The 27,259-nt window shown below is 44.0% G+C and overlaps 1 protein-coding gene across 3 annotated transcripts in view; it reads right to left on the bottom strand.

The window, feature by feature from the left end:
• LOC149463450 (uncharacterized) overlaps positions 1-27,259 on the bottom strand; it is a 164,308-nt gene that overhangs the window by 99,912 nt on the left and 37,137 nt on the right. The window contains exon 1 of one of the 3 annotated variants that reach the window (XM_089674973.1): positions 26,071-26,163. The exons of 1 other annotated variant lie outside the window; for it this stretch is intronic. The gene's annotated coding sequence lies outside the window, so the exon portion shown is untranslated. Of the gene's footprint in view, positions 1-11,048; positions 11,284-26,070; positions 26,164-27,259 lie in introns of those variants that run through there. One more of the 3 variants, XM_089674972.1, reaches the window with a different exon arrangement.

The following is a 27,259-nucleotide window of genomic DNA, read 5'->3' as shown; positions in this document are numbered from 1 at the left end:
ATACAGGGGTACAAGACTGGCAATTGCGACAATATGTAGGCAATAAATCTGAGCAACATACTGGCAATTATGACATATGTGGGCAGTATATGGGCAATGGTGGCAATAAATGCAACAAACAGGCAATGATGACACTTCTTGGACAAAAAAACCCTAAAAATAGTGTTAGTACAGAGGCAACATATGAACAATGCTGAAAATACATTTAGAACAAAAAAGCAACCATGTCAATACTTGAGCAACAAATGGGCAATGGTGACAATACATGGACAACAAACAAGAAAGAGTGACTATACATGAACAATAAATTGGCAATGGTGACAGTGCACTGGCAACAAATGGGAAATGGGGAAAGTACACAAGAAATGAGGAACAGTGACAGTACACAGGCACAAAATGGGAAACTGACTATACACGTGCAATGAACAGGAACTGATGGCAGTACACGGAAGCAAAAGGAAAATGGTGACGATTTTGGCAACAAATGAGAAATGGTGACAATACAAGGGTAACAAATGAGCAATGGTGAAAATAGCTGATCCATAAATGAGCAATGGTCACAAGAAACAAATGGGAAATGGTCAACAAACAGGCAATAGTGACAATAAATGAGCAACTAATGGGAAATGGTGACAATACACAAGCAACAAACAAGCTACCGTTACAATTGGTGACCAATAAATTAGCAATACACGGGCAGCACATGTTCAATCAATATGATATGTAGGCAATAAACTAGCAGTTGTGCCATATCTCAGGCAGCAAACAGGCAATGGTGGTAATACAAGGGCAATAAATTACATGGACAGTAACTGGGACCGACATAGCGAGGCGCTGGAGAGGTAAGAACCATAGCCTGTACCTCCTTCCATCGCTATGCTGGCTCTTTCCTTCATTCACAGTGTGACTGGTACTGTGCAGCTGATGTTATTTCACTGGTCAGCAGCTGGCAAGCCAACCAAAGGAATCTCCTTGAGGCTTGGTAATGATTCCTAGCCAGAGCCTCTGGGACATCTTCAGAGGGTCCCAGGCATGTGAATGACAAGAGACTGGCTCAACGGTATTATAAATATTCTACTTTAATACTAAAAATGACCCAGCCATGCCAGGCATAGAAGGCAAACAGAGGCTGGGTCCCCATTCTTCAGGGCTGGCCCAGCGGGCGAGGTGCGGGCAGTGTGGCAGACCTTTGCTTGTTTAAGGCAGCTGACTACAATGTAAGCAAACAACCAGCTCCCTGCTTCATTCCTAATCAGATGTCAATAAGAGCAACAAATCTCACAGCTTATATGGAATGTGGCTGGCAGACCAAGCAATGCTGTGACCTATGCGGAATGTAAGAATATTCACATTCTCTTCTTCCGTCTCTCTGTCAGGTGCAAAAACGGATTGCCAAAACATCAGAACAGTTCATGAGACCTATTAGTAGTAGGCTGGTCTTCATCTGATTGTTTGTTTTTGTAATTAAAATCATATAAAATACTAAATATGTATAGAGAGAGTATGTGTATGTGTGTATATATACATACATACATACATTCATACATACATACATACATACATACATAACACTAAATTGCCAAAAGTATTGGGACGCCCACCTTTACACACATATGAACTTTAATGGCATCCCAGTCTTAGGCAGGCCATAGATGGGCAGTTTATGAAAAATTGGTCGGCCCCGTTGCTGATGCTGCCACCCGTTTTTCGCAGATTTTCCAGCATGACCGATAAAAATAAATGAGGAGATCCGCGAAAAACGGCCGACAGGCTGGCCCCACTAACGGCGTGATTATCGGCGGATTTTTCGTGCAGACGAAAATTTGGCCGCTAAACGACCCGTCTTTGGCCTACATTAGTCCGTAGGGTTCAATATTGAGTTGGCCCACCCTTTGCAGCTATAACAGCTTCAACTCTTCTGGGAAGGCTGTCCACAAGGTTTAGAAGTGTGTCTATGGGAAGGTTTGACCATTCTTCCAGAAGCGCATGTGAGGTCAGACACTGAGGAGAAGGCCTGGCTCACAATCTCTGTTCTAATTCATCCCAAAGGTGTTCTATCGGGTTGTGGTCAGCACTCAGTGCAGGCCAGTTAAGTTCCTCCACTCCAAGCTCACTCATCCATGTCTTTATGGACCTTGCTTTGTGCCCTGATGCACAACCATGTTGGAACAGGAAGGGGCCATCCCCACACTGTTCTCACAAAGTTGGGAGCATGAAATTGTCCAAAATGTCTTGGTATGCTGACGCCTTAAGAGTTCCCTTCACTGGAACTAAGGGGCCAAGCCCAACCCCTGAAAAACAACCCCACACCATAATCCCCCCCTCCACCAAATGTTAAACTTATCACAATGCAGTCAGGCAACTACTGTTCTCCTGACAGCCACCAAATCCAGACATGTCCATTGGATTGCCAGACAGAGAAGCGTGATTGGCCACTCCAAAGAACATGTCTCCACTGCTCTAGAGTCCAGTGGCGGCGTGCTTTACTCCACTGCATCCAACGCTTTGCATTGCACTTGGTGACGTAAGGCTTGGATGCAGCTGCCCGGCCATGGAAACCCATTCCATGAAGCTCTCTATGCACTGTTGTTGTGCTAATCTGGAGGTCACACCAAGTTTGGAGGTCTTTAGCTATTGACTCTACAGACAGACTTCTTTGCACTGTACGCTTCAGCATGCGCTGACCCCGCTCTGTCATTTTATGTGGCCTACCACTTGGTGGCTGAGTCGCTGTTGTTCCCAGTTGCTTCCACTTTGTTATAATACCACTAACAGTTGACCGTGGAATATTTAGTAGCAAGGAAATGTCACAGATGGACTTATTGCACAAGTGGCAACCTATCACGGTACCACGCTTTAATGCACTGAGCTCCTGAGAGCGACCCAGTCTTTCACAAATGTTTGTAGAAGCAGTCTGCATGCCTAGGTGCTTGATTTTATACACCTGTGGCCATGGAGGTGATTGGAACACCTGAATCCAATGATTTGTGTATACACACAAGAGAGAATATATACACAGTACATATTTATATTGTTTGCTTTAAATAACTCTGTTCTGCTCTTCCTTTTATTTCTGCAGCATTTCCACTGACAACTTAAACTGAAATTGCAATTATGGAGGATGTCATTGGAACCATCTCATTCTAGATGTGCCTGGCTGTCATGCTGACCCTCCAGCTTCAATTCCCAGTCTGGTTTCACCTGTACTATTTTGAATTTACCATCACTTTTTGATAGAAGACAGACAAGGTGAATCTTCCCAATGGGGACCCAGACAGCAATAGAAACCTGACAGAGGTTCCGATGGGGTCGGATCTAGCCCATCTGATTTGGGGGTGTAGTAAAAAAGGTCAGCGGGCAAATTGTCAATAGTGAGACAGAGATGCTGGGAACCAGTATTACCTGTTCACTCAGCAGGCTTCTGTACCACGAATCACAACCCAGAAGTAATGTCCGACAGGTAGTGCAAAGGAGGTGCAGGAGCAAACAGGGAATGCTAGTATGTATGTATTAGGCTGTCATTAGACTAGGCTGAATAAACAGAACCTGTGCCCCCTTATCTTATATCCCTGCATCAGGAGTACTCATCAGAACCCTCCTTACATCAGGTGTTCCCATCACAGCCCCCTTTACATCAGGTGTAAACATCAGAGCCCCCCTTACATCAGGTGTTCCCTTCAGAGTGCCCCCTTACATCATCTGTCCTCATCAGAGTGCCCCCTTACATCATCTGTCCTCATCAGAGTGCCCCCTTACATCATCTGTCCTCATCAGAGTGCCCCCTTACATCATCTGTCCTCATCAGAGTGCCCCCTTACATCATCTGTCCTCATCAGAGTGCCCCCTTACATCATCTGTCCTCATCAGAGTGCCCCCTTACATCAACTGTCCTCATCAGAGTGCCCCCTTACATCAACTGTCCTCATCAGAGTGCCCCCTTACATCAACTGTCCACATCAGAGTGCCCCCTTACATCAACTGTCCACATCAGAGTGCCCCCTTACATCAACTGTCCTAATCAGAGTGCCCCCTTACATCAACTGTCCTCATCAGAGTGCCCCCTTACATCAACTGTCCTCATCAGAGTGCCCCCTTACATCAACTGTCCTCATCAGAGTGCCCCCTTACATCAACTGTCCTCATCAGAGTGCCCCCTTACATCAACTGTCCACATCAGAGTGCCCCCTTACATCATCTGTCCTCATCAGAGTGCCCCCTTAAATCAACTGTCCACATCAGAGTGCCCCCTTACATCAACTGTCCACATCAGAGTGCCCCCTTACATCAACTGTCCACATCAGAGTGCCCCCTTACATCATCTGTCCTCATCAGAGTGCCCCCTTACATCAACTGTCCTCATCAGAGTGCCCCCTTACATCATCTGTCCTCATCAGAGTGCCCCCTTACATCATCTGTCCTCATCAGAGTGCCCCCTTACATCATCTGTCCTCATCAGAGTGCCCCCATACATCAACTGTCCTCATCAGAGTGCCCCCTTACATCAACTGTCCTCATCAGAGTGCCCCCTTACATCAACTGTCCACATCAGAGTGCCCCCTTACATCAACTGTCCACATCAGAGTGCCCCCTTACATCAACTGTCCACATCAGAGTGCCCCCTTACATCAACTGTCCTCATCAGAGTGCCCCCTTACATCAATTGTCCTCATCAGAGTGCCCCCTTACATCAACTGTCCTCATCAGAGTGCCCCCTTACATCAACTGTCCTCATCAGAGTGCCCCCTTACATCAACTGTCCTCATCAGAGTGCCCCCTTACATCAACTGTCCACATCAGAGTGCCCCCTTACATCATCTGTCCTCATCAGAGTGCCCCCTTAAATCAACTGTCCACATCAGAGTGCCCCCTTACATCAACTGTCCACATCAGAGTGCCCCCTTACATCAACTGTCCACATCAGAGTGCCCCCTTACATCATCTGTCCTCATCAGAGTGTCCCCTTACATCAACTGTCCTCATCAGAGTGCCCCCTTACATCAACTGTCCTCATCAGAGTGCCCCCTTACATCAACTGTCCTCATCAGAGTGCCCCCTTACATCAACTGTCCACATCAGAGTGCCCCCTTACATCAACTGTCCTCATCAGAGTGCCCCCTTACATCAATTGTCCTCATCAGAGTGCCCCCTTACATCAACTGTCCTTATCAGAGTGCCCCTTACATCAACTGTCCTCATCAGAGTGCCCCCTTACATCAACTGTCCACATCAGAGTGCCCCCTTACATCATCTGTCCTCATCAGAGTGCCCCCTTAAATCAACTGTCCACATCAGAGTGCCCCCTTACATCAACTGTCCACATCAGAGTGCCCCCTTACATCAACTGTCCACATCAGAGTGCCCCCTTACATCAACTGTCCACATCAGAGTGCCCCCTTACATCATCTGTCCTCATCAGAGTGCCCCCTTACATCAACTGTCCTCATCAGAGTGCCCCCTTACATCATCTGTCCTCATCAGAGTGCCCCCTTACATCATCTGTCCTCATCAGAGTGCCCCCTTACATCATCTGTCCTCATCAGAGTGCCCCCTTACATCAACTGTCCACATCAGAGTGCCCCTTTACATCAACTGTCCACATCAGAGTGCCCCCTTACATCAACTGTCCACATCAGAGTGCCCCCTTACATCAACTGTCCACATCAGAGTGCCCCCTTACATCAACTGTCCACATCAGAGTGCCCCCTTACATCAACTGTCCTCATCAGAGTGCCCCCTTACATCAACTGCCCACATCAGAGTGCCCTCCTACATCAAGTGTCCCCACCAGAGTGCCCCGTTAAAACAAATGTCCCTATCAGAGTCCCGCTTACTATCAATTGCCCATTCACATCAAATGCCCCATCAGTGCCCCCTCCCCCCCCTACATTTGATGCCCCCATCAACTCTCATGGATTAGTAGATGCACTCTCAGAGATCTGAAGGGGGGAGGGCACAACTAAAATCTGAATGGGCACAGTCCTCCCCAGCACCCCCCTAGATCCGGGCCTGGGTTCAGACCCTTTCCCATTCATCCAAAACATAGAAAAAGAAGTTTTATCTAAAGATACAATTTACTTGCATTCTAAGCAAACTTCCCTCACCTTACTTGTTTAAACCTTTCGGCATCTCTCAGTCCTCATCGGAGTCTGTAGCACATCTAACAAGGTCATGAAAACCAGAATTTTCACTTTACACAGACACACATGGTGTAATTGTATGCAAAGGCTGAAATCCACTAGTGCTGTATTGTGATCACCAAGGCTGAGGGCGGCCTCAATCCATGTAATACCTATTGTGTAGCTGAGCTTCCTTCCTATTGTGTGCAGTTATTCTTAGCCAATACACTGTACTAAAGAAGTGAATACTATCAGTGCAATCCCACTGTGCCTAGGGGATGGCTTTGTAAGGGGGAAGCTATTGTGCTTTGGGGTCAGTTTTGTTTGTTTTTGTATTTGTAAAATGTTAGACTTTTTTTGTACCTTTATTTTGGAAACAAAAATTTAATACAATATGCACCCATGACACAGGAGTCTCAGAGACCTGTGGTTTTTTTTTTAGGAAAGACAAGATTTTAAGCTGTTTTCTGCCAGACTCTTAGGCCAGCCATACATGGGTAGATTTCCGAATCATTTTTTGTTGAAAATCGGACCTAAGAATAATCGGTCGATTGGGGCAATGGCACAGGCTGATTTTCGTGGTTCCCCCCCCATTTCGTTTATCGGGCATGCTGGAAAATTCCTGAAAAATTAAAGATTTTCGAAATAATTGGCACCATCGGATTACAGAACGAAAAATGTTTTTGTTTTTTGATCGAAAAATCGTTCGGAATTCGACCCATGTATGGCCTGATTAACCGAAACTTCACACGGGGCCATCTGAAGTGCTGTCTCCAAAATTTTCTGCCAAAGTAAGCCCCACCTCTTAGGATCCGTTCACACCAATGCGTTCTTTAGTGCTTTTTTCAGAAATGCACTACAGTCCATTTAACATGGTTTCCTATGGAACATGTTCCCATCTATGCTTTTTTTGAGGTGCTGCGTTTTTGGAAAGGGTCAAGGACTTTTTTAAAAGCAAAAAGCAGCATTTTTTGCTATAATAGAGTTCAATGGAGAAGCTGCTGAAATGCATGGTAGTGCGTTTTACATTTTTATTCTGCCCAGCAACGAAAAAAAAAAAGGGTTGAAAAAAATGCAAGATGCTGTAAAAACGCATCAAAAATATGTGCAGAAAAACGCAAAATGAACTGCGAAAAGCACTGCAAAACAGACAAAAGGCAAACTGCATAGGTGTCAACCCATTCACACCAGATCCATTGAGTTAGTAAAGGCAGGTTCAACACAATGATGCTGAAATCCACTGTATTCCATGGGCACATGGACACTGCACTGATGTGTGTTGGGTGAAAATGAAACATAAATGTATAGCTCAGATCGCACCGCACAGAAATCGCATGTGCTTTTCACAGGAATGAGGTGTGGTTCCTGTGTGAATCACATGTGATGTGCCATACTACATCAGTGTGAACCCGGGCTGAGAATACTTGTCTTGCAGCAGCACAGTAAAGAAAATCCCATTATCTATGGCTTGCCTAAGGCCGGCCATGCATGGGTTTAAAACCGACCAATTTTTCGTCTGAAAATTGGACCTAAGAATAATTGCCCGATTTTCGCTCTGTTAGTGGGTCAATGTCCGAGTTACGTGGTTCCTCCCCTTTTCTGTGATCGGGCATGTTGGAAAATTCGTGAAAAACTACCGATTTTCGATTCGATGGTCAAATCGTACGATTGTTTTTCTGAAAAGAATATGCGCATGAGCAGTGACCTGGATGCATGTTATATGGGGTGAACTTTATGACTTGGTCGGCTGATTTTTCGAAATCAATGATGGCACCATCGGATTACCGAGCGAACGACGTTTCCGATTTTCAGACGAAAAATCGTTTGGAATTCGAACCATGTATGGCCTGCATCAGTGTACACTGAACAGCACATGTGCAGTCTTGGCACGGTTCTGTCCTGAGACGAAGAAACTCCTGTGTGTCTGTGCATGAGTTACATAATCCTGGCCCAGCCAATACAGAGGCCAAAGACTTTGGTCTGGGTTCACACTTGTGCGGTGCAGCACAGCGCATGTGATTTGCACAGGGACCGCACCGCATTCCTGTGCAAATTACATGCGAATTGTGTGCGGTGCGATTTGAGCCATACATTTGTTTCATTTTCACCCACCACACATCAGTGAAGCGTATTGGTGTAAATTGTTCCCATGGAATACAATGGCCCATGAATACATTTTCTATGGCTCTAATCGCACCACACCAAAAAGGTGCAGGACCCCTTTTTTTGGTCCAGACTAGAATCAGATCGCATGAGTATTCACACCCATGCGATCCGATTCTGCACATCGCGGACCGCTTTCGGGGTGTTGCTAACTTAACATACACACCCACAGCGGTTCGCACGGACAGGGTGTGATTGTGATGCAGAATTCGCACAGAAACCGCTGCAAATTCCACACCGCATCAGTGTGAACCCAGAAGACTGGGTGAATATGGAAGCCCCGTCAGTGGAGGGGAGCGCCGTCATCACAGTGCTGGGGGGAATAGTTTTGCTAAGTAATCTTTCAATATGCTGTGCAATACATTATGGAGAACTGCCTCAGAGGGCCAAAAGTATTTTTTTTTTTTTTTTTTATGGCTTTAATAACAGCTGGGCCTATTACACCGAGCTGCTCCACAACCTAAAATCCGTACCGCTATGGTAAAAGCATGGAGGCACACAAGGCAATAGCAGACCTAAAGCTGGACATACACTAGTAGATCCTCAATACATTCAATTGATGTTGTTTGAAAGTATTTGTTTCACCATTACATTTTGCAATGTATTTATTACAGGTATGTATATAACACCAGCATTTTGTGCAGCAGTTTACATATATATTGTACATTCCCATCAGTCCTGACCCTCAAGGAGCGTACAATCTAAGGTCCCCAACTCACATATGCTGAATATACAGATTAGGGCCAATTTAGACAGGGGCCAAGTAACCTTCCTGCAGGTCTTTGGAGTGTGGGAGGAAACCAGAGTACCAGCAGGAAGTGTCGTGGTTACTCAGTTCCATTGAGGGTCTGCCCTGAATACAGAGTCACCTAGTACCTTAGGACATATTTATTGCAGGTATTTTTAACCGCTTCCCGACCGTCCTATAGCAGATATACTGCTACAGGGCAGCACGGGTGCACAAAATCGCGTATATATACATGATTTTGCATTTACGGGTAGGGGGCGTGCGCGCGCCCTACCTGTGCCACCATTCATGGCCATCAATCACAGTGGTCCTGGCCAGTGATTACTCGCCGGCGCCTGGTGTTTTCAAGTATCTCCGATGGGGAGGAGAACTGTATGCAAACAATACAGTTCTCCTCCATCAGCTCATGCACACTTCTTTGGATGGCTGTGCACAGCCATCCAAAGCAGTGTGATTACAGTGAAGCACACACAATTAAAACAGCACACAGTTAACCCTTTGATCGCCCCACATACTAACCCCTTCCTGCCCAGTGCCCTTAGTACAGTGTCAGTGATTCTTTTTAGCACTGACAAGGCTGCTGTTAGAAAATACGGGGTCCCATACAGCCAACCTGACAGCCCCCCCCCCACCCAAAAAAAAAACTACATTTATTGTGCCTTAGTTATGAAGACAGTGAGTGATTGCTACCAATCACTCATTGTGTTCATTCAGAAAATAACTAACTATGTGACATTTACTAGACTCATATTTACTAGACTCTTCCGACGCTCCCCATCATGAAGGATCCTATTATGTGCTTACAGCTTCTGGTGGGAAGGAGAGGAGGGAAACTGGCATCACTGCAGGGGTGGAGGCACACGGGGGGGGGGGGCCTGGGCAGCATGGGGAAGCATATGGTGCACAGGGAGGGTGATGGGTGCGCTGGGGGGGGGCATTGGCAATTACTGGAACCAATACCCTGTATGGTTCTCTATGCAGCAGCTGAAAGTCAGCGGGAGGGAGAGGAGAATAAGACCGCTTTCAGCTGCTGCAGAGAGAGTCATACAGGGGATCGGTTCCAGTATTTGCCCCCCACCATGCTGATCATCTTTCCTGCCCACATCGGATTCACCCAACTGTCTGGGCCCCCCTGCTGGCCTGGGCCCCATACAGGAGGACTGGTGGTACCCCCTTATCCACAGCTTTGAGTGACACCAAGTCAGTCCAACCCGCCCCCCCCAAGTGTCAGAATGCCCGCCGCAGTCCCGCAGTCCTGCTATAAGTCACTGATCGCAGCCAGTACTAGTAAAAACTAAAGAAAACATTCCGGTATATATACCGCAATTTGTAAACGCTATAACTTTCACATAAACCAATTAATTGGGATTTTTTTTAGCAAAGACGTAGCAGAATACATTTTGGCCTAAATTTATGACGAAATTTGAGTTTTAACATTTTTTTACTGGACATGTTTAATAGCAAAAAGTAAAATATAGTTTTTTCTCAAAATTGTCGGTCTTATAGCACAAAAAATAAAAACCGCACAGGTGATCAAATACCACTGAAAGAAAGCTCCATTCGTGGGAAAAAAAGGAGGTAAATGTAATTTGGGTGCAGCGTTGCATGACCGCGCAATTGTCAGTTAAAGTAACGCAGTGCCGTAACGCAAATAATGGCCTGGTCAGGAAGGGGAGTAAATCCTCTGGAGGGCAAGTGGTTAAAGCACAGAGAACTACTCCTATGATACAGGTACTCCTTGAAGCACCCAGCTGTAAATTTTGCCCATCAGCCATAACCATGAAATGAGTTTTTCTTGTACCATCCCTTTAAATATTTTCCTACACCCTTGTGTCAGGTCTAGGTGCTGTTTTTTGACAGGTACGCAGGATGCGTTAGCTGGGTAAAGCCATTGCAAATAATGAGCAGTCTGCAGCATTACGCAGGCCTATCGCTCTATCGATGGATTGATTAGAGGATTGTAAGCCAAAATTCTAATGCACAGCTATTTCTAGATGAATTATGAAGCATTGCAGGCTGACCTTGCTGTGTGGGTAGCGATGCTGCGGGGAGGATGGTTGCCTGGAGAAAGGATGCTGGCCGGGCTCCCGTCAGGCTCTGTGAATCTCCTGCTGTAGAGCCAGATACTGATGGCAGCTCATTGCTCTGCACAGGCAGAGTGCACTGACCAAAACAGGCGGAAGACAACCTTGCATGCTGCCTGTGAATGACTAACATCAGGAAGGAGCTTGCACAACTGTCTTCTGTACCAGACGGCATCAAATACAGCTTCCTGGTGTCTTGTAATATTGCTGAGCACCTATGGATGGAATCATGGCTCTGATAACTGTCACTGTAATTGCAAAAGCCTCCAGAGAGAAAAGAAGCCTCAAAGCACCAGTTTAATGATGCAAGCATCATATTGTATATTTTACTAATAATCGTAGGCCAAAAAAAAAAACAATTTTAGAAATGGAATAAAATTTAATTGAATAAATATATTTTACTTGGATCTTTATAGTAATTAGCATGATGTGATTCAGAACAAAGCAACTTTATTTATTACAGGTAATTATATAGCACCATCAATTTACGCATCAGTTTACATACAGTATCTCACAGAAGTGAGTACACCCCTCACATTTTTGTAAATATTTTATTCTATCTTTTCATGTGACAATACTGAAGAAATGACACTTTGCTACAATGTAAAGTATTGAGTGTACAGCTTGTATAACAAGTGCGCAATTAAGCGCAATTAAACCATGGCAACATCTGATGTTTGTGTAGTATTATGTTCAGCAGACTGTGTTCTTCTATTGTTGTGACATTTTTATGCCCAATTCATGCAAAACTCCACATAATCCCAAGGGGTTCACATACTTTTTCTTGCAACTGTATACTAGGGCCAATTTAGACAGGAGCCAATTAACCTACCAGCATGCCTTTTGAGTGTGGGAGGAAACTGGAGTACCTGGAGGAAATTCACGCAGGCACAGGGAGAACATGCAAACGCCAGGCAGGTGGTGCCGTGGCTGGGATTTTAACTGATGACCCTAGTACTGCCAGACAGAAGTGCGAACCATTTAGCCACTGTGCTGCCCAACTTTAGTAAAAAGTGCCCCTCCTTACATCAAGCTCCCCATCAGAGTCCCCCCTTTCATCAAACCCCCCCCCCCCTTACATAAGGGGACCCATGATAGTGGGAGCCCAGAGGCAAGCAGGCCTGGAGGGAGGTAGTGCTGTCCTCTTCTGAAGTCAGGGGCAGGAGTTGGGTGGGGGAGAAGCAGAGACCATAGACAGCCTTTGCTGGCCTGAATCCTACACTACTGACCCTAGCTGTGGGCTGGATAAAGTTTTATAGCGTTTCAGATGGGGTCCGCGGTTTGGAGACTCCCAATGTAAAGGTTCATGGTTGCAAACTGAAAATGAATGTATTTGTATTTATAGTTCTGGCAACTGCATCAAATTGTTAGGAAAGTAAAAATAGAGTATAATTCTATGGTCATACACAAAGGATTGGAAATAGGTCCTCCTAGCATGGCTATCCCGTCCACCAATTGTTGGTTTATTCCTCATTACTACCTAGAAGGATGGCAGGTTACCTCCAGTCATCTATCAGCAAACAGTAATGACATATTAGTACTGTAGTCACACGGCTTTCCCAAAAGGATGGTATTCACATCCGATATACAGTGCACTGATATGCCTGTAGACATGAAAATTTCAACTTCTTCCAAAAAAAAAAAAAAAAAAATTTCTAGCAATTCTGGCATTATGCAGACTGTGCTTATGGTCCAGCATGATCCAAACATGAAAAGACAGATGAAAAGATGAAGTACCTAAAGCAGTTAATCCCAAAACCAAAAATATATTATATTGCGGCTTAGCAATTCTTAGCTGTGGTAGCTGCATTCGTTTTCTTTTTTAGGCTTTTTTCACTTGATTTTCACCTGGTGCTCGACCAGTAAGTCTGTTATTTTTCAAGTTCCTTTTTCAGACCAAGCTGTCCAGACAAAGTGGCAGTTATAGGCTTGAGACAAACCATTTAAGACTGACAGGGGTGTTTACAATTGTCAGCTTTTATTCATTTATGTAAAACCTTTATCCCAAAAAGAAAAAAAAAACTGTTGCTGTAACTGCTTAAAAAGGGTTATCTAGAAGCAACTTTGTTAGCAAGTCTATCTAAATTTGCTAGTGCATCTAATACTACCCTCTCCAGACTGACAATGCTGCTGTCCAAAGTGACTCCATTGCTCCTCCACCCAGAGTGGAGACACCCAAGGCCCCTTTCACAGTAGTGGACCTAATGTGTCCGCTTGTTCGTTTTTCAGGCAGACCGGATTGGACAGTTCATTATTCTCTATGGAGCTGTGGGTGTAATTGGACATGTGTCTATTTACTAGGGTTACCACCTCATCCCTTTAACCACTTCCCAACCGGCCGTTGTATATAAACGGCCGGACGGTGGCACTGCAGGGTCGGGTGGCCGTTTATAAACAGCCTCCCCGCACCCTGCTTGTGCGTGCTCTCCGGGAGCGCGCAGCACCACGATCCGGTGCCCGCCGTGTCCTCCAGACACATCGAAACACCGATCGTCGGACGGGACCTCTGTACGAGGTCCCAATCATGTGATCACTGATTGGCCAATCAGTGATCACATGCAAAGTAGTAAGCAAGATGTCACTTGTGACATCATTGCTTACTACGTGTGAAATCTGTGCATGATCACAGAGGTCACATGGTACAAGGCTATTCACAACAGCCTTGTACCATGTGACAAGCTGTGACCAATCACAGCTCACTCAGTAGTTATCAATGGCTGCAAGAATGCAGACAGAGAGAAAGAGAAATGATTGCCTTTACATCCTATATGGTAAAAGCAATCAGTGTAAAAAAAAAAAAAAAAAATTCTTCATCACCCCCCAAAAGTAGTACAGTGTCACCATGGAAATATGTAGTTTTTTTACTGTAGCCTGTAATTTTTAGGAATAACTCACTGAAATCTGTCCGAACAAGAGTCTATTAAACATCCCGGGTAGGATAAAATTTGAAACACAAAATCATAAATTATAATTTAATAAATAATCATAAAAAATAATAATATAATAATACATTTATTTCAATAATATAATCAAACCAAAAACACTGAAATTTGAAATATAGCACCAAGTTCGCACATCGCTGAGCAAAGTCGCAGAATCGTTTTCAGTGTCTGATGACGAATTTCCCCACAAATCATTATCACTCAATTCTGCAAGTGGTTCTGATTTACTATCGCTGTTCTCTAGCTGGTCTAAAACCACTTTTGACCTAAAGGGACACTTTTTGGACGCCGTGGACTTTTCTCAGTTTCCAGGCAGAAAGAACACACAAAATGCAGGTAGGGCACAGGACAAAGCACTAGGGACAAAATGTATGTGAAATGGTTTGAAACAGCAATGTTTTACTATGTAAAATTTGTTTGGAAAAAAATGACATTTTTTAAAATTTTCAAATTTCCCACCGGCGCCCGTACGTCCTGACGTCACATGGACCGGAACACAGAAGCCGGGTGCCAGCATCGGCCGGAGACGCTGCAGGGGACACACCGCGGGAGCGAAGGACAAGGTAAGCGCTGCAGGGAATCCCTATGCAATGCCGCATGGTAAGCCCGAGTGTAGCTCGGGGTTACCGCTTTTGGTATAGACATTTTACCCCGAGCTACACTCGGGAATACTGCTAGGGAGGTTAAAGAAGCCTATCCTGCTTCTACCTAGTAAACTGCCATTTATTTCCTCCATCAGCTCATCCCCCCCACAGGTATTACCTTTCGTATCACTCAATCCTTCCTCCTAGATTGTAAGCTCTAATGAGCAGGGCCCTCTGTTTCCTCTTCTACCAAATTGTATTGTAATGTCTACCTTCATTTTGTAAAGTGCTGAGCAAACTGTTGGCGCTATATAAATCCTGTATAGTAATAATAATACCTCTAAAAAAGGAAATGTATAATACAATTGGGTTAGGATGCTGGGAATCATGCCCAAGGATGAATACTTGCAAGGACATGTCTATAAAAATTGGGGCTGTCCCTAGGACTTGGGGACTGATGGCAGTTCAGTCGTTTGTGGTACAGGTTTAGTAAAGCACATAAATGTCTGCTAAAATTAGCGCTAGTTATTAAACTCGAAAGCATAAGAATGACAACAGCAGTTTGTGGTTTCTTTCCAGCTGCAGGGGAGCATTGAGCGACCTGTCAACAGGAAATCTATGGGGACATCTCCACCCACATCCTGTGCTCGGGGACCCATCCACCCTACCGCACCTTTTATTACTGCTACCAATTATTTATTAAAGACATTGATTTTTTTAACTACTTGCCCTACATTGACTGTCAGGAGGATTGCAGATGTTCTAAGAAAGCAGCCAAGCTGCGTATGTTAATATTTCATTATATTTCCTTAAAGCCCTTTTTTATGAATGAAAAATGTGACAGCTACATAGGGGTACCGAACGCACATCTGATCATAAAAAAGTGATTTACATTTCTCTGCTGACCTAAGGTGTCACAGAAAGAGGTAAGGGCTAGGCCAGTGTTTCTCAACCCCTTTTCCAGTAGCATCATCCTTTAAACGTACAGTTGCAAGAAAAAGTATGTGAACCCCTTGGGATTACGTGGAGTTGTGCATGAATTGGGCATAAAATGTGCTCTGAACGTCATCTAAGTCACAACAATAGAAGAACACAGTCTGCTGAACATAATACTACACAAACATAAGATGTTGCCATGGTTTAATTGCACATAACATGTAAACATTCACAGTGCAGGCAGGAAAAAGTATGTGAAGCCCTAGCTTAATGACTTCTCCCAGAGCTAATTGGAGCCAGGAGTGAGCCAACCTTGACTCCAATCAGTGTGATGATATTGGATGTGTTGCTGACAGCTGCCCTGCCCTTAAAAAACACACACCTGTTTTGGGTTTATTGGTTTCAAGAAGCACTGTCTGATGTGAACCATGCCTCGCAGAAAAGAGCTCTCAGAAGACCTACGATCAAGAATAGTTGACTTGCATGAAGCTGGAAAGGGTTACAAAAGTATCTCCAAAAGCCTTGATGTTCATGTGTCCACGGTAAGACAGACTGTCTACAAATGGAGAAAGTTTAGCACTGTTGCTACTCTCCCTAGGCGCGGTCATCCTGTACAAATGACTGCAAGAGCACAGCGCAGAATGCTGCATGAGGTAAAGAAGAATCCCAGAGTGTCAGCTAAAGACCTACAGAAATCTCTGGCACATGCTAACATTTTTGTTGACACATCTACAATAAGGAAAACATTAAACAAGAATGGAGTACATGAGAGGACACCACGGAGGAAGCCATTGCTGTCCAAAAAGAATATTGCAGCATGTTTGAAGTTTGCAAAAGAGCACCTGGATGTTCCACAGCACTACTGGCAAAATATACTGTGGACAGATGAAACCAAGATTGAGTTGTTTGAGAAGAACACACAACACTATGTGTGGAGAAAAAAAGGCACAGTACACCAACATCAAAACCTCATCCCCACTATAAAACATGGCGGAGGGAGCATCATGGTTTGGGGCTGCTTTGCTGCCTCAGGGCCTGGACGGATTGTTGTCATTGAGGGAAAATGAATTACAGAGTTTATCAAGACATTCTGCAGGAAAACGTACGACCATCTGTCCGCCAACTGAAGCTCCGCAGAGGATGGGTGATGCAACAGGACAATGACCCAAAGCATACAAGTAATTCAACAAAACAATGGCTGCAACAGCACAGAATACGCCTTCTGGAGTGGCCCAGTCAGAGTCCTGACCTCAACCCGATTGAAATGCTGTGGCATGACCTTAAGAGAGCGATTCACACCAGACATCCCAAGAATATTGCTACACTGAAACAGTTTTGTGAAAAAGAGTGGTCCAAAATTACTCCAGATCGTTGTGCAGGTCTGATCTGCAACTACAGGAAACATTTGGTTGAGGTTATTGCTGCCAAAGGAGGGTCAACCAGTTATTAAGTCCAAAGGTTCACATACTTTTTCCTCCCTGCACTGTGAATGTTTACATGTTATGTGCAGTTAAACCATGGCAACATCTAATGTTTGTGTAGTATTATGTTCAGCAGACTGTGTTCTTCTATTGTTGTGACTTAGATGACGTTCAGAGCACATTTTATGCCCAATTCATGCAAAACTCCACGTAATCCCAAGGGGTTCACATACTTTTTCATGCAACTGTATGCAAAATCTTGAGGCACCGCTGTCTAAAATGTAAAAAACCTAAATGTTACTTATCAATTGGAAACCTGAGCCTAGGGCAGTGTACACAAATGCCTTAATAAAATTAACTTCATCAGAAGACCCCATTCACATGACAGGTTCCCCCATCAAATCAGATTCCCTCCTTTCACATAAGAGTCCACACTTCACATCAAAGGCCCCCATCACATCAGAGGTCCCCCATCATGTCAGAATCCCCTTTTCTTGTCAGTCACCCCTTCATATTAGAGGCTTCCCATCACGTCAGAGCCCCCCTCTATTTGAGAGACCCTCATCACATCATAGTCACCCCTTAACATTAGCAGCTCCCTATACATCACTTCAGAGCCTCTCCATCATTTGAGAGTACCCCCAACACATCAGAGGTTCCCCCACAACATCAGAGCCCTCCCTTCACAAAAGAGTTCCCTCTTCACGTCAAAGGCCTTCCATTACATCAGAATCCCCCCTGTACATGAGAGACCCCCACCCCCATCACATCGGAGCCATCCCTAAACATCAGAGACCCTCTATACATGAGTTTCCCCATCACTTCAGAGCCTCTCTGTCACAAAAGAATCCCCCTTTCACATCAGAATCCCCTCTTCACATCATATCGCCCCTTCACATCAGAGGTCTGCCTTTATATCAGAGTCCCCACTGTACCCTAAAAATCAGAGGCCCTCTATATATGAGTTCATCTATCACTTCAGGGCATCTCCATCACATCAGATTCCCCCCATCACATCAGAGGTTCCCCCATCACATCAGAGCCCCCCCTTCATGCCAAATCACCCTTCACATCACAGTCCCCCCATCACACTGCCCCCTATTGTGGCACCACAGTGGCTGTGGGCAGCACAGTGGCTAAATGGTTAGCACTTCCGCCTGGCAGTACTAGGGTCGTTGGTTAAAATCCCAGCCACAGCACCTCCTGCCTGGAGTTTGCATGTTCTCCCTGTGCCTGCATGGGTTTCCTCCAGGTACCTCGGGTTTCCTCCCACACTCCAAAGACATGCTGGTAGGTGAATTGGCTCCAGTCTAAATTGTCCCTAGTATGTGTATGTATGAATGTGAGTTAGGGACCTTAGATTGTACACCCCTTGAGGGTCAGGGACTGATGTGAATGTACAATATATATGTAAAGCACTGCGTAAATTGACAGCACTATATAAGTACCTGAAATAAATATTCGCACTGTCTCGTCTTCACGTTTATAGCCACGGCTTTTGTTTCCAGCAGCACAGCAGAGCGTATGAGGTGGAGGAAGTGAACTTCTATCTCTTCCTGAATGCTCAACCAGAGTCATGCATTGCCATGATGTGGACAGGCTGCCATGCATCCTGGCTCTAGAACACAGGTGTCAAACTGGTGGCCCTCCAGCTGTTGCCAAACTACAAGTCCCATGAGGCATTGCAAGATTGACAGCTACATGCATGGCTCCCAAAGGCATGATGGAGGGTGGCCAGTTTGACACCCCTGCCCTAGAACATCATTGGTTATAATGGTGCTGGCAGCTGGCCCACCCATACCATGCCAACTCATGATGCTGATCCAGGGTAAACTTGGCCCAATGCTCGCAGAACCCTGGGGGAATCCAGATGGTACCCCAGAATGCCATGGCGTCCCAGATCAAAAATAAATACAGAAGACCCTCTATCAGATTTTTTGTTGTCTGTGTCTCCCCATTGGGGAGATTTAGGCTGGAAGCACAGGGCGATTTTTGCTACATTATTTATCACCTGCGATTGATCGCTGCTGGTCGTCAAGCATGGGCAACAATAGATTGTGGCATGCAGAAGCGCTTAATCACTAATGAGAAGCACAATGCTTATAGTTTGGGTGACAGATCACTACTGATATGTAGCGATCACTAGTGTTTAATCACGGCTAGTAGCAAAAAAAACCCGTGTGCACCTAGCTCTTCCAGCCATGGTGACAGGGTGTCACAAATAAGTAAGAAATGGGATAGCTTTCTACTGGTGGCAAAGACAGCAACAAATCAAGTATGTTCATTAGAGTGGGGAAGGGTTAGACCCTCTGTAAAAGTTTTAGTTGGCTCTGTGTTTTGCTATCCCTGTGACACCTGCACCCTCTGGGGTCACTGGGTTAGGAAGGGAGGAGACATTTTCCCCAATAATGTTAAAGAGAGCAATAAAAAATTTACGGAAATTCTAACTTACCCATGTGATCCAAACAAATATATATATTTGCAGGATTGTGGCTTTAAATAAATATAATCATTGAACCCAGAATCACTATGGTTTCTTTTTAAATGTCACTCTAGCTCCTAGACGAGCCCTGTACAATTATTCGATGTTATTATTCCCCCTGAGAAGAGTTGTGTGTGGATTGTGGTTGTTCTTGTGACCAGAACAAGTAATCTGACAGCATGGAAAAGTCATCAAGCGCGTCGTCTGTGCAGGTGCACCAATGACAACTGGCTGTAACATCATCGCGCCACCAATGTGACTTGAGCCGCTGGCAGATCTGCATAGACACATCATTGAGACTTTACAGATCAGTGATAAAACATAAAACTCAGCCACAAACAAGACGTCTACAGCTGTGTTTAGTATTCCATACAAGTAAGTATGTGGAACCAGGAAAGTTCACTGCGCACCTTTAGAACAAATTATACACACCCTCCTACCCTCTGCACCTATAAAACTGGACAATCACAGGATCAAGATGTGCAGGGCTGCTAAATAATATTCCCAGAATTTGTTTTCTTTCTGCTCATGGCTTTGTACTGTTCTGGACAGTAACAATATCATTAAAGTCTTAGAACTTGTGCTTTAGGCCCCATGTACACGGGACACTTCTGAACAATGGAAACCGACTGCTGTAAAACGTAGGTTAAAAAATGTCTGTTTAGCTGTGTTTGCATAACGCATTTATGTGCGTTTTGGGTTTATATGCATTTTTTAAAGATAAGCACAGGAGAACCTCCCAAATGCCCAGAATGCACTGAAAAGTGGTAAATTATTAACTATTTCAGACTGTTTCAGAGAAATACAGAGGGTAGAAGCAGAGAGAGCAGTATGTGTTGAGATTAGCTTAGGTGTGAGTTGCTCATTAACATTTCTTTTGTTTCCAGGTGTGGGTAAGGTGTCTGGGGGAGTGAGTCATTAAGGCCACCTGGCAGGGGGTCTTCATGAGGAATTTGAGGTGTGAATGGTCATTAACATATATTTTGTTTCCAAGGGTGGGTAAGGTGTCTACTGGAGCGAGTTATTAAGGCCACCTGGCCACCTGGTCTTCGTGAGGAATTTGAGGTGTGAATGGTCATTAACGTATCTTTTGTTTCCAAGGGTGGGAAAGGTATGAGGTGTGAATTGGTCATTACAATGTGTGACAAGCCTGATAGGAACATCCTGTGTTCAGTGTTTTGTCCATCTGAGTACCTTGAAAACACTTTGCATGCATTTTTCATGATGAAAAAAGGCTCTGGACAGCATCGGGAACTGGAAGAGTTAAAAAAAATGTAAAATGCAAACGCTTATAAACGCGATTTGCCGCATTTAGCCGCGCTTACAAGCGTTTTGCGTTTGAAACGCTGATAAAATTGATTGCTGAACGCAAGTTATCTGCGTTCAAAAAAACGACTGTAAACTCAAACGCCTGTAAACGACTGTAAACAAAGATGTGTACATGGACATGTAGGAAAACATTAGAATGAGTTCAGGGGCTGCTGAAAAAAACGCTGAACAGCTCCTAAATGTGAGTTTATCAGCTGCAGAGTACATGAGCCCTTAGCATGGACTAAAGCTAGCCAAGCAAGGGCCAAATTTTGCTGAAGCGGATGAAATTTGTTCGGTGGGTGACAGGGCGTCAGCACCAGCCAGCTCAAAAAAAGTCTCACCCAAATATCCAATCAGATGCAGACAGTGATTGGGTATTCTGACAGCTGCGAGTATCGACGGTCAGGATAATATAGTCAGCTCTGCAGATTTGGCTATGCACACAGCTCTGAACAATAGAAATTTCTGTTTGAAGAGTGATCCGTGGTGTATCACTTATCAGTAGGAAGTGCAGGTCTGGTTGACAGGTATTCAGGAAGCAATACTGCTGCCTCTTGAAAGGCTGTTTTCTTACAGTCAAACAGGCTTTTTAAATGGAAATACAAAGCCAGAAATACTTTTTTTTTTTTTTACAGGCCTATAGCGCATTGTTAAATTGAACTAGGGTGTATCATTGGTTCCCTCCTGAAGAGGAAGTACACCTACTGTAAAGTGAAACAAAAAGAGCGCACCAACCTTGCTCATTACCTCAGTAAAACTGATTTTATTGAATAAAGAATAATACTCACAAAAAAAGAAGTATAACAAGCATTAAAGGTCCTCAAAGGAACTTGGGAGAGTAGAACTAGTGCGAGTCACATCATGAGGGTAGACTCTCAAAGGGAGGCTGACTCTTTTCGAAGGGGGTCCCTTCTTCATCAGAGCCTTCACAACCTTCCATGCATTGGTGGTCACAATTTCTCAAACTTTTTCAAGGTTCCCTTCCATCCTTCCAACCCTATTCTGAGTCCTAGAGCGCAGGAGGTGTTTCTGTTTCCACGAGGAAGTACCCCTCCCTGACCCCCCGGGGAGCAAGCTATTAGGGTACAGGGGCGGACTGACCATTTGATCACTCGGGCACTGCCCGAGGGCCCGGGGTTAGTAGGGGGCCCCATGAGATGCCCTTGGTACCTTTCATTGTCTTTTTCATAGGCTTTTTTGGGTCCCATGATCCCCTATTGCCTGGGGGCCCCATGAGTTGTCAGTCCACCCCTGCTAGGGTAGGATATATTCCAGTTCACCAAGCCAAAAGGCCTGGTGGAACCCTCTCCTCAAGATCAGCCTAATCTGACCACTGAGTACTAAGTGGGAGGCTCTCCCAAAGAGAGACCCCCCAATGCAAGGAGAAAGGAACCCGATAGCCACACATCTTCCCCTTGACTTCAGGGCAAAGAACCACACACACATGGAGAGAAAAATAAATATGCAAAAAAAAAGAAATAGGGCCGCACTTCATTTTTGCTGCTTATGCTATGTACACCCCTGTCCAACTGCCCTTGCAGCTTAAGGGGGGATAGCTGGGTGGGCAGTAGAAATGCAGCTAAACAAAGCCTAAAAGTGGGTTCACATATCTGTGGGTTGGTTGAGCAGAGTGATTTTTAGTTCCGTTCGGTACGACTTTGTTCACTGGTTTAGGTACAAATAAAGTACGAATTATCAAAGTGTACTACAATGGAAATTGCACCTAAACTGGGCTCAAAATCGTACTGATCTCTTTTTTAAAATGTGCTGCGACTGGCCCACACATATGTGAACCAGTTTTTTAGAGAAGGCTGCCGGTTCACATGTCATGCAAATTGGATGCAGTTCAAAACTAATCCAATTCGCAGATATGTAAACTGGCACTAACACTTGGCACTTTTTATTACCATGTTTTATTTGTTTATTTTGGAGCAATTGGTAAACCACAAGGTGGTTGGGTAAAGAATAAGGATGGCAGACTAAAGTTATTCCCAGCTGTCTACGGAATGCTTGGATAAGTAGAGAATTCGATGTCTATAGTTTCTCCATGCAGTCAACATTTCAACTATTCTGAGTCCTCCAATAAGGATACAGACACCAATAAATACACGGCAGAGGTCTAACCCTTCCCCCACTCAATCCACAACTAAACAAAGTTTTTGCTGTTTAGTACAAAATTAAAGGGAAGCTGTACTGAGGAAGTGTAGAGCCTGCCATTGCTGATGAAAAAATACTAGTTCCCTGGCTGTCATGCTGATTCAGTAATTTGGAATAGGGCTGCATATCTGGAGGTCTGACGTTTTCATGATCTGTATGCTTGTTTCAGATCATGTACTCAAAGTATGAAACAGCCAGGCAACTAGTATTGTCAAAGGAACATCAGCAATAGCATCCTCCATATTTGTCTAGGTGCAGTCAACCTTTTCAACACAGAGGAACCCTTGAAATAACTCTCTGGTCTCAGGGACCCCCTGCTAAAAGTTACTATATCTACAACTCATGATACGTTAGTGTGATGGTCAGAGGGAAGAATGCTCCTTACACTTGTGGAAATTGGGAAGAATTACTCCCTTACAGATAGCTAAAAAGATCAAATTGTCAAAGGAACATCAGCAATGGCATCCTCCATATTTGTCTAGGTGCAGTCAACCTTTTCAACACAGAGGAACCCTTGAAATAACTCTCCGGTCTCAGGGAACCCCTGCTAAAAGTTACTATATCTACAACTCCATGATACATTGGTGTGATGGTCAGAGGGAAGAATGCTCCTTACACTTGTGGACATTGGGAAGAATGACCCCCTTATAGATAGCTAAAAAGATCAATGGTGTCAGTGGGAACTTATCTGAGAGGCAGAAGTTGCTCATTGCTCAAGAAACACCTATCAACCTCTGGAGGAACCCTGGGGTTCCATGGAAATCTGGTTGAGAAATGCTGTATTAGGCTGAATCTGAGCTTTACTGCAGTTAAAAAAAAAAGTAATGGCAATGTTTCACCCAGCTGTCTGGGCCCCCCTGCTGGCCTGGGCCCCATACAGGAGGACAGGTGGTACCCCCTTATCCACAGCCCTGTCCAGGATATTAAGGGATTACCACACAAAAGAGAACTCCATAGTGCTCTACCTTCTAAAACCATTTATTCATGCCCACTTTACATGCATAACATTCACATTCCAATATGCATAAGCACACTGCTTGTTAACAGCCTCCCAATGTTATGGCTGGCAATCGGCAAATTCCAGATACTGCACTTCTTCTGGGTTCCGTAGAATATGCTGATGTCATCCAATAGCTCCGCCCGATGCACATCGTCCCTTGAGGAATTCACCTGCTTTAGAAGGTTAAGCACTTGTCCCTGATGAAGTCAAGTGGGGCATGACGTAACACTTGGGAGGAGCCGGGCGTTGGAAGCCGCAGGAGAGTTGGATCGCGGCTGCACAGTAACTTATTCTTAAAGGAGCTTTACTATTTATTTGATGTAAGTGCAATACTTGTAATAAAATACTGGAGTTTTTAATTACTGCACTGTGAGAGGCCGTTTTATGTTTCTCTGAGTGCATTGACAGCAGAGGAGAAGGACGCTGGGAGCCTCCTAAAGAGATACATACAAGGTGTCTTATTGAGAAGAAGACTGGTCTTAAGGCTAAGAAAGGAGTGCGCTGATAACATACCTATATCCCCAGAGGGGAAACCGCCTATATAGACCTAATAACATATGTTCTTAGGTCCATATCCAGAGGTGAGCGCATTGCAATAAAGGTGATGGGATCCACGTTACATGATGGTGTATAATGTATATACAATAGAGCACGGAGTGGAGAAAGATATACGTTTACACTGAAATCACAGATATATGTTGGATTGGAACTTTTGAAATGTATCACAAGGATTTCAACAGACTTTTGATGTATGCATTTGGATTATACAGTCATTTGCGGATGTCTGCTATATGAATTTCTATGTATTATGTATGCATAATTTGATATATTGAGTCAGAGTGATATACACTCACCAGCCACTTTATTGGGTACACCTGTTCGATTGCTTGGTAACACAAATTGTTAATCAGCCAATCACAAGGCAGCAACTCAATGCATTTAGGCATGTAGATGTGGTGAAGGTGACTTGCTGAAATTCAAACCGAGCATCAGAATGGGGAAGAAAGGAGATTTAGGTGAATGTGAACATGGCATGGTTTTCATTGCCAGATGGGCTGGTCTGAATATTTAAAAAAATGCTGATCTACTGGGATTTTTACGCATAACCATCTCTAGGATTTACCGAGAATGGTCCGAAAAAGAGAAAATATCCAGCAACGGCAGTTATGTGGACCAAAATGCCTTGCTGAAGTCAGAGGAGAACGGGCAGACTGGTTCAGCTGCAACATTCAAATGGTAGTGTCAGAATTAAGCGTACACAACATGAAACCATGGATCCATCATGCATTGTATCAACGGTTCAGACTGGTGGTGGTGGTGTAATGGTATGGGGGATATTTTCTTGGCACTAGCAAGGTGTACCTAATAAAGTGACCGGTGAGTATATAGGGAGCGCAGCATATAATTTACTAAAGATCTATCTGTTATATGCGGGAACACATTATGACGTGAGCAGCACCCTAGATATGCATTTAGGTATTATTTCGGCACATTTTTAGTTTTTATGTGATATTGGGGAGGTTTATGAGTATTATATTTTTGTAGAATACACAGTAGGTAGTGCAAAAGTTTCACTAGTAAATATGCAGAGCACAGTGGTGTTCCTACTACTTTCACAGGATAAGATCTAATTTTTAAGGGTGTTTGGAGCACACAAATGAGATATCTTTTGTGGCTATTGAAGAATATATTTAAAGGATAGTTTTTGTGCCTAGAGTTTAGCTTTAAATAGCCAATAGACCAGTGAGCATCTTTGGTGGCCAATCATTAATTCTTTTCATTAGTCCACCATTATAAGCTGCTTAAGGCTTATTTCTGATTAGTTGCTGTAGGTCAACGTTACTATATGTGTTTATTTAAATCTAAAATCTAATTAAAACAATATTAAAATACAGATGGTATAGTAGGGATCATTATGTTCCAATATCCAACTGACGTTCTGCTCCATAATGGTCACTGTTACTCTTCAGTGTAATATTAGAGACCAAAGAATAGAATATCCATGTAATTTACTAAAATATCTAATTTTCTGTACACGTGTGGATATCATTACATACATATCTATAAATGATGATAGTAATAATAAGGATAGTCACTTGCAAATGCCATAAGTCACATTGCCTTACCTGTGATCGTCACAAAAAGCCTCCTGTACTAGGAGCCGGCCGGAGGTGTAAGATCTCTCTGTCTCGGTTGTCTATCACTCAGTAAGAACACACATAGAACTCCCTGACACTCAGAAGATGCAGGAAGTTTAGTCACTCGCCCTGAAGCTACTATATATGTGTATCTGAGCTTATCACACCTACACTGTCCCTCCCATAATACACACTCATAAAGGTTTGTGGCCAAGAGCAAGTGACAACCTAGTCCTAGCTAGAAAAGCCAGTAGCTCCTGATTAGAATGATCACTTTACATTGCTCCCAGGAAACACAAGCAATACTGCTATTATATGAATGAAACCAGTTATCTACTGCAATCAAATACATACGTGTCCAATACCTGGTCGCCAAGATATCACTTTCTCCCCAGAAAGTTTAAATTAGAAATCTTTCCCAGCGTCCAAACAATAAATTTCACCAATAACCATGTATGATCTCTCCTTCTTTCCTAATTCCTTTGATATCCAATACTCATAGCTTCATCTTTTTACCCTCAAAAATGCACATAAACCACACATAGTGCATTATCTTTTTACATTTAGAATTTATACTAATGAATCACACTCACAAATTGTACTAAAAATCCGTGCTGTCAAATCCACCAAGTATATGAACACAGTGTAGCGCTAAATAATATTAATACCAAAAATATACAAAAAATAATAATAAATCATAAGTATAAGTGTTCCACACTCAATCCCCCCAAAATACACCCTAAAAGGGATGCAATTAAATAATGTTATGTTCCCATAGAGGGAATTCACGTGTTACAAATTCACCAAGTGTTCACCTCTATTTATATGCAATTCTTACTCTTACCCTCTAAATATATCTTGTTTTTGCTTTATTACAGATTCCAAAAAATGTTTTCTCGATACGTGAATTCTTCCTCTCGTCCTCCTCTCCAAAGACAGTTATACCCTCCAAAAGTTAGACCTGGGATTTGACATTCTCAGGAGCCAATAGCAGTGCAGGTAGGGCAGCGCATGTGCGCCCCTACCCGGTGATGCAAAATCACTTATATTTATGTGATTTTGCCCGGCGAAGCCTCCCTGTAGCAGTACATCTGCTATGTGGTGGCGGGCAAGTGGTTAAGGTTCCCATGGAGGCTAACCTGCCTCTTACCTGATATCATAACTGCCAGGAAGGAGA

The sequence above is a fragment of the Staurois parvus genome, unplaced genomic scaffold (genome assembly GCF_062004578.1).
Source record: "Staurois parvus isolate SC_StPar_1 unplaced genomic scaffold, SC_StPar_1.0 ptg000154l, whole genome shotgun sequence".
NCBI lineage: Eukaryota > Metazoa > Chordata > Amphibia > Anura > Ranidae > Staurois > Staurois parvus.
Note: the sequence above shows the minus strand (reverse complement) of the source record. Positions and strands in the feature narration are given on the sequence as shown.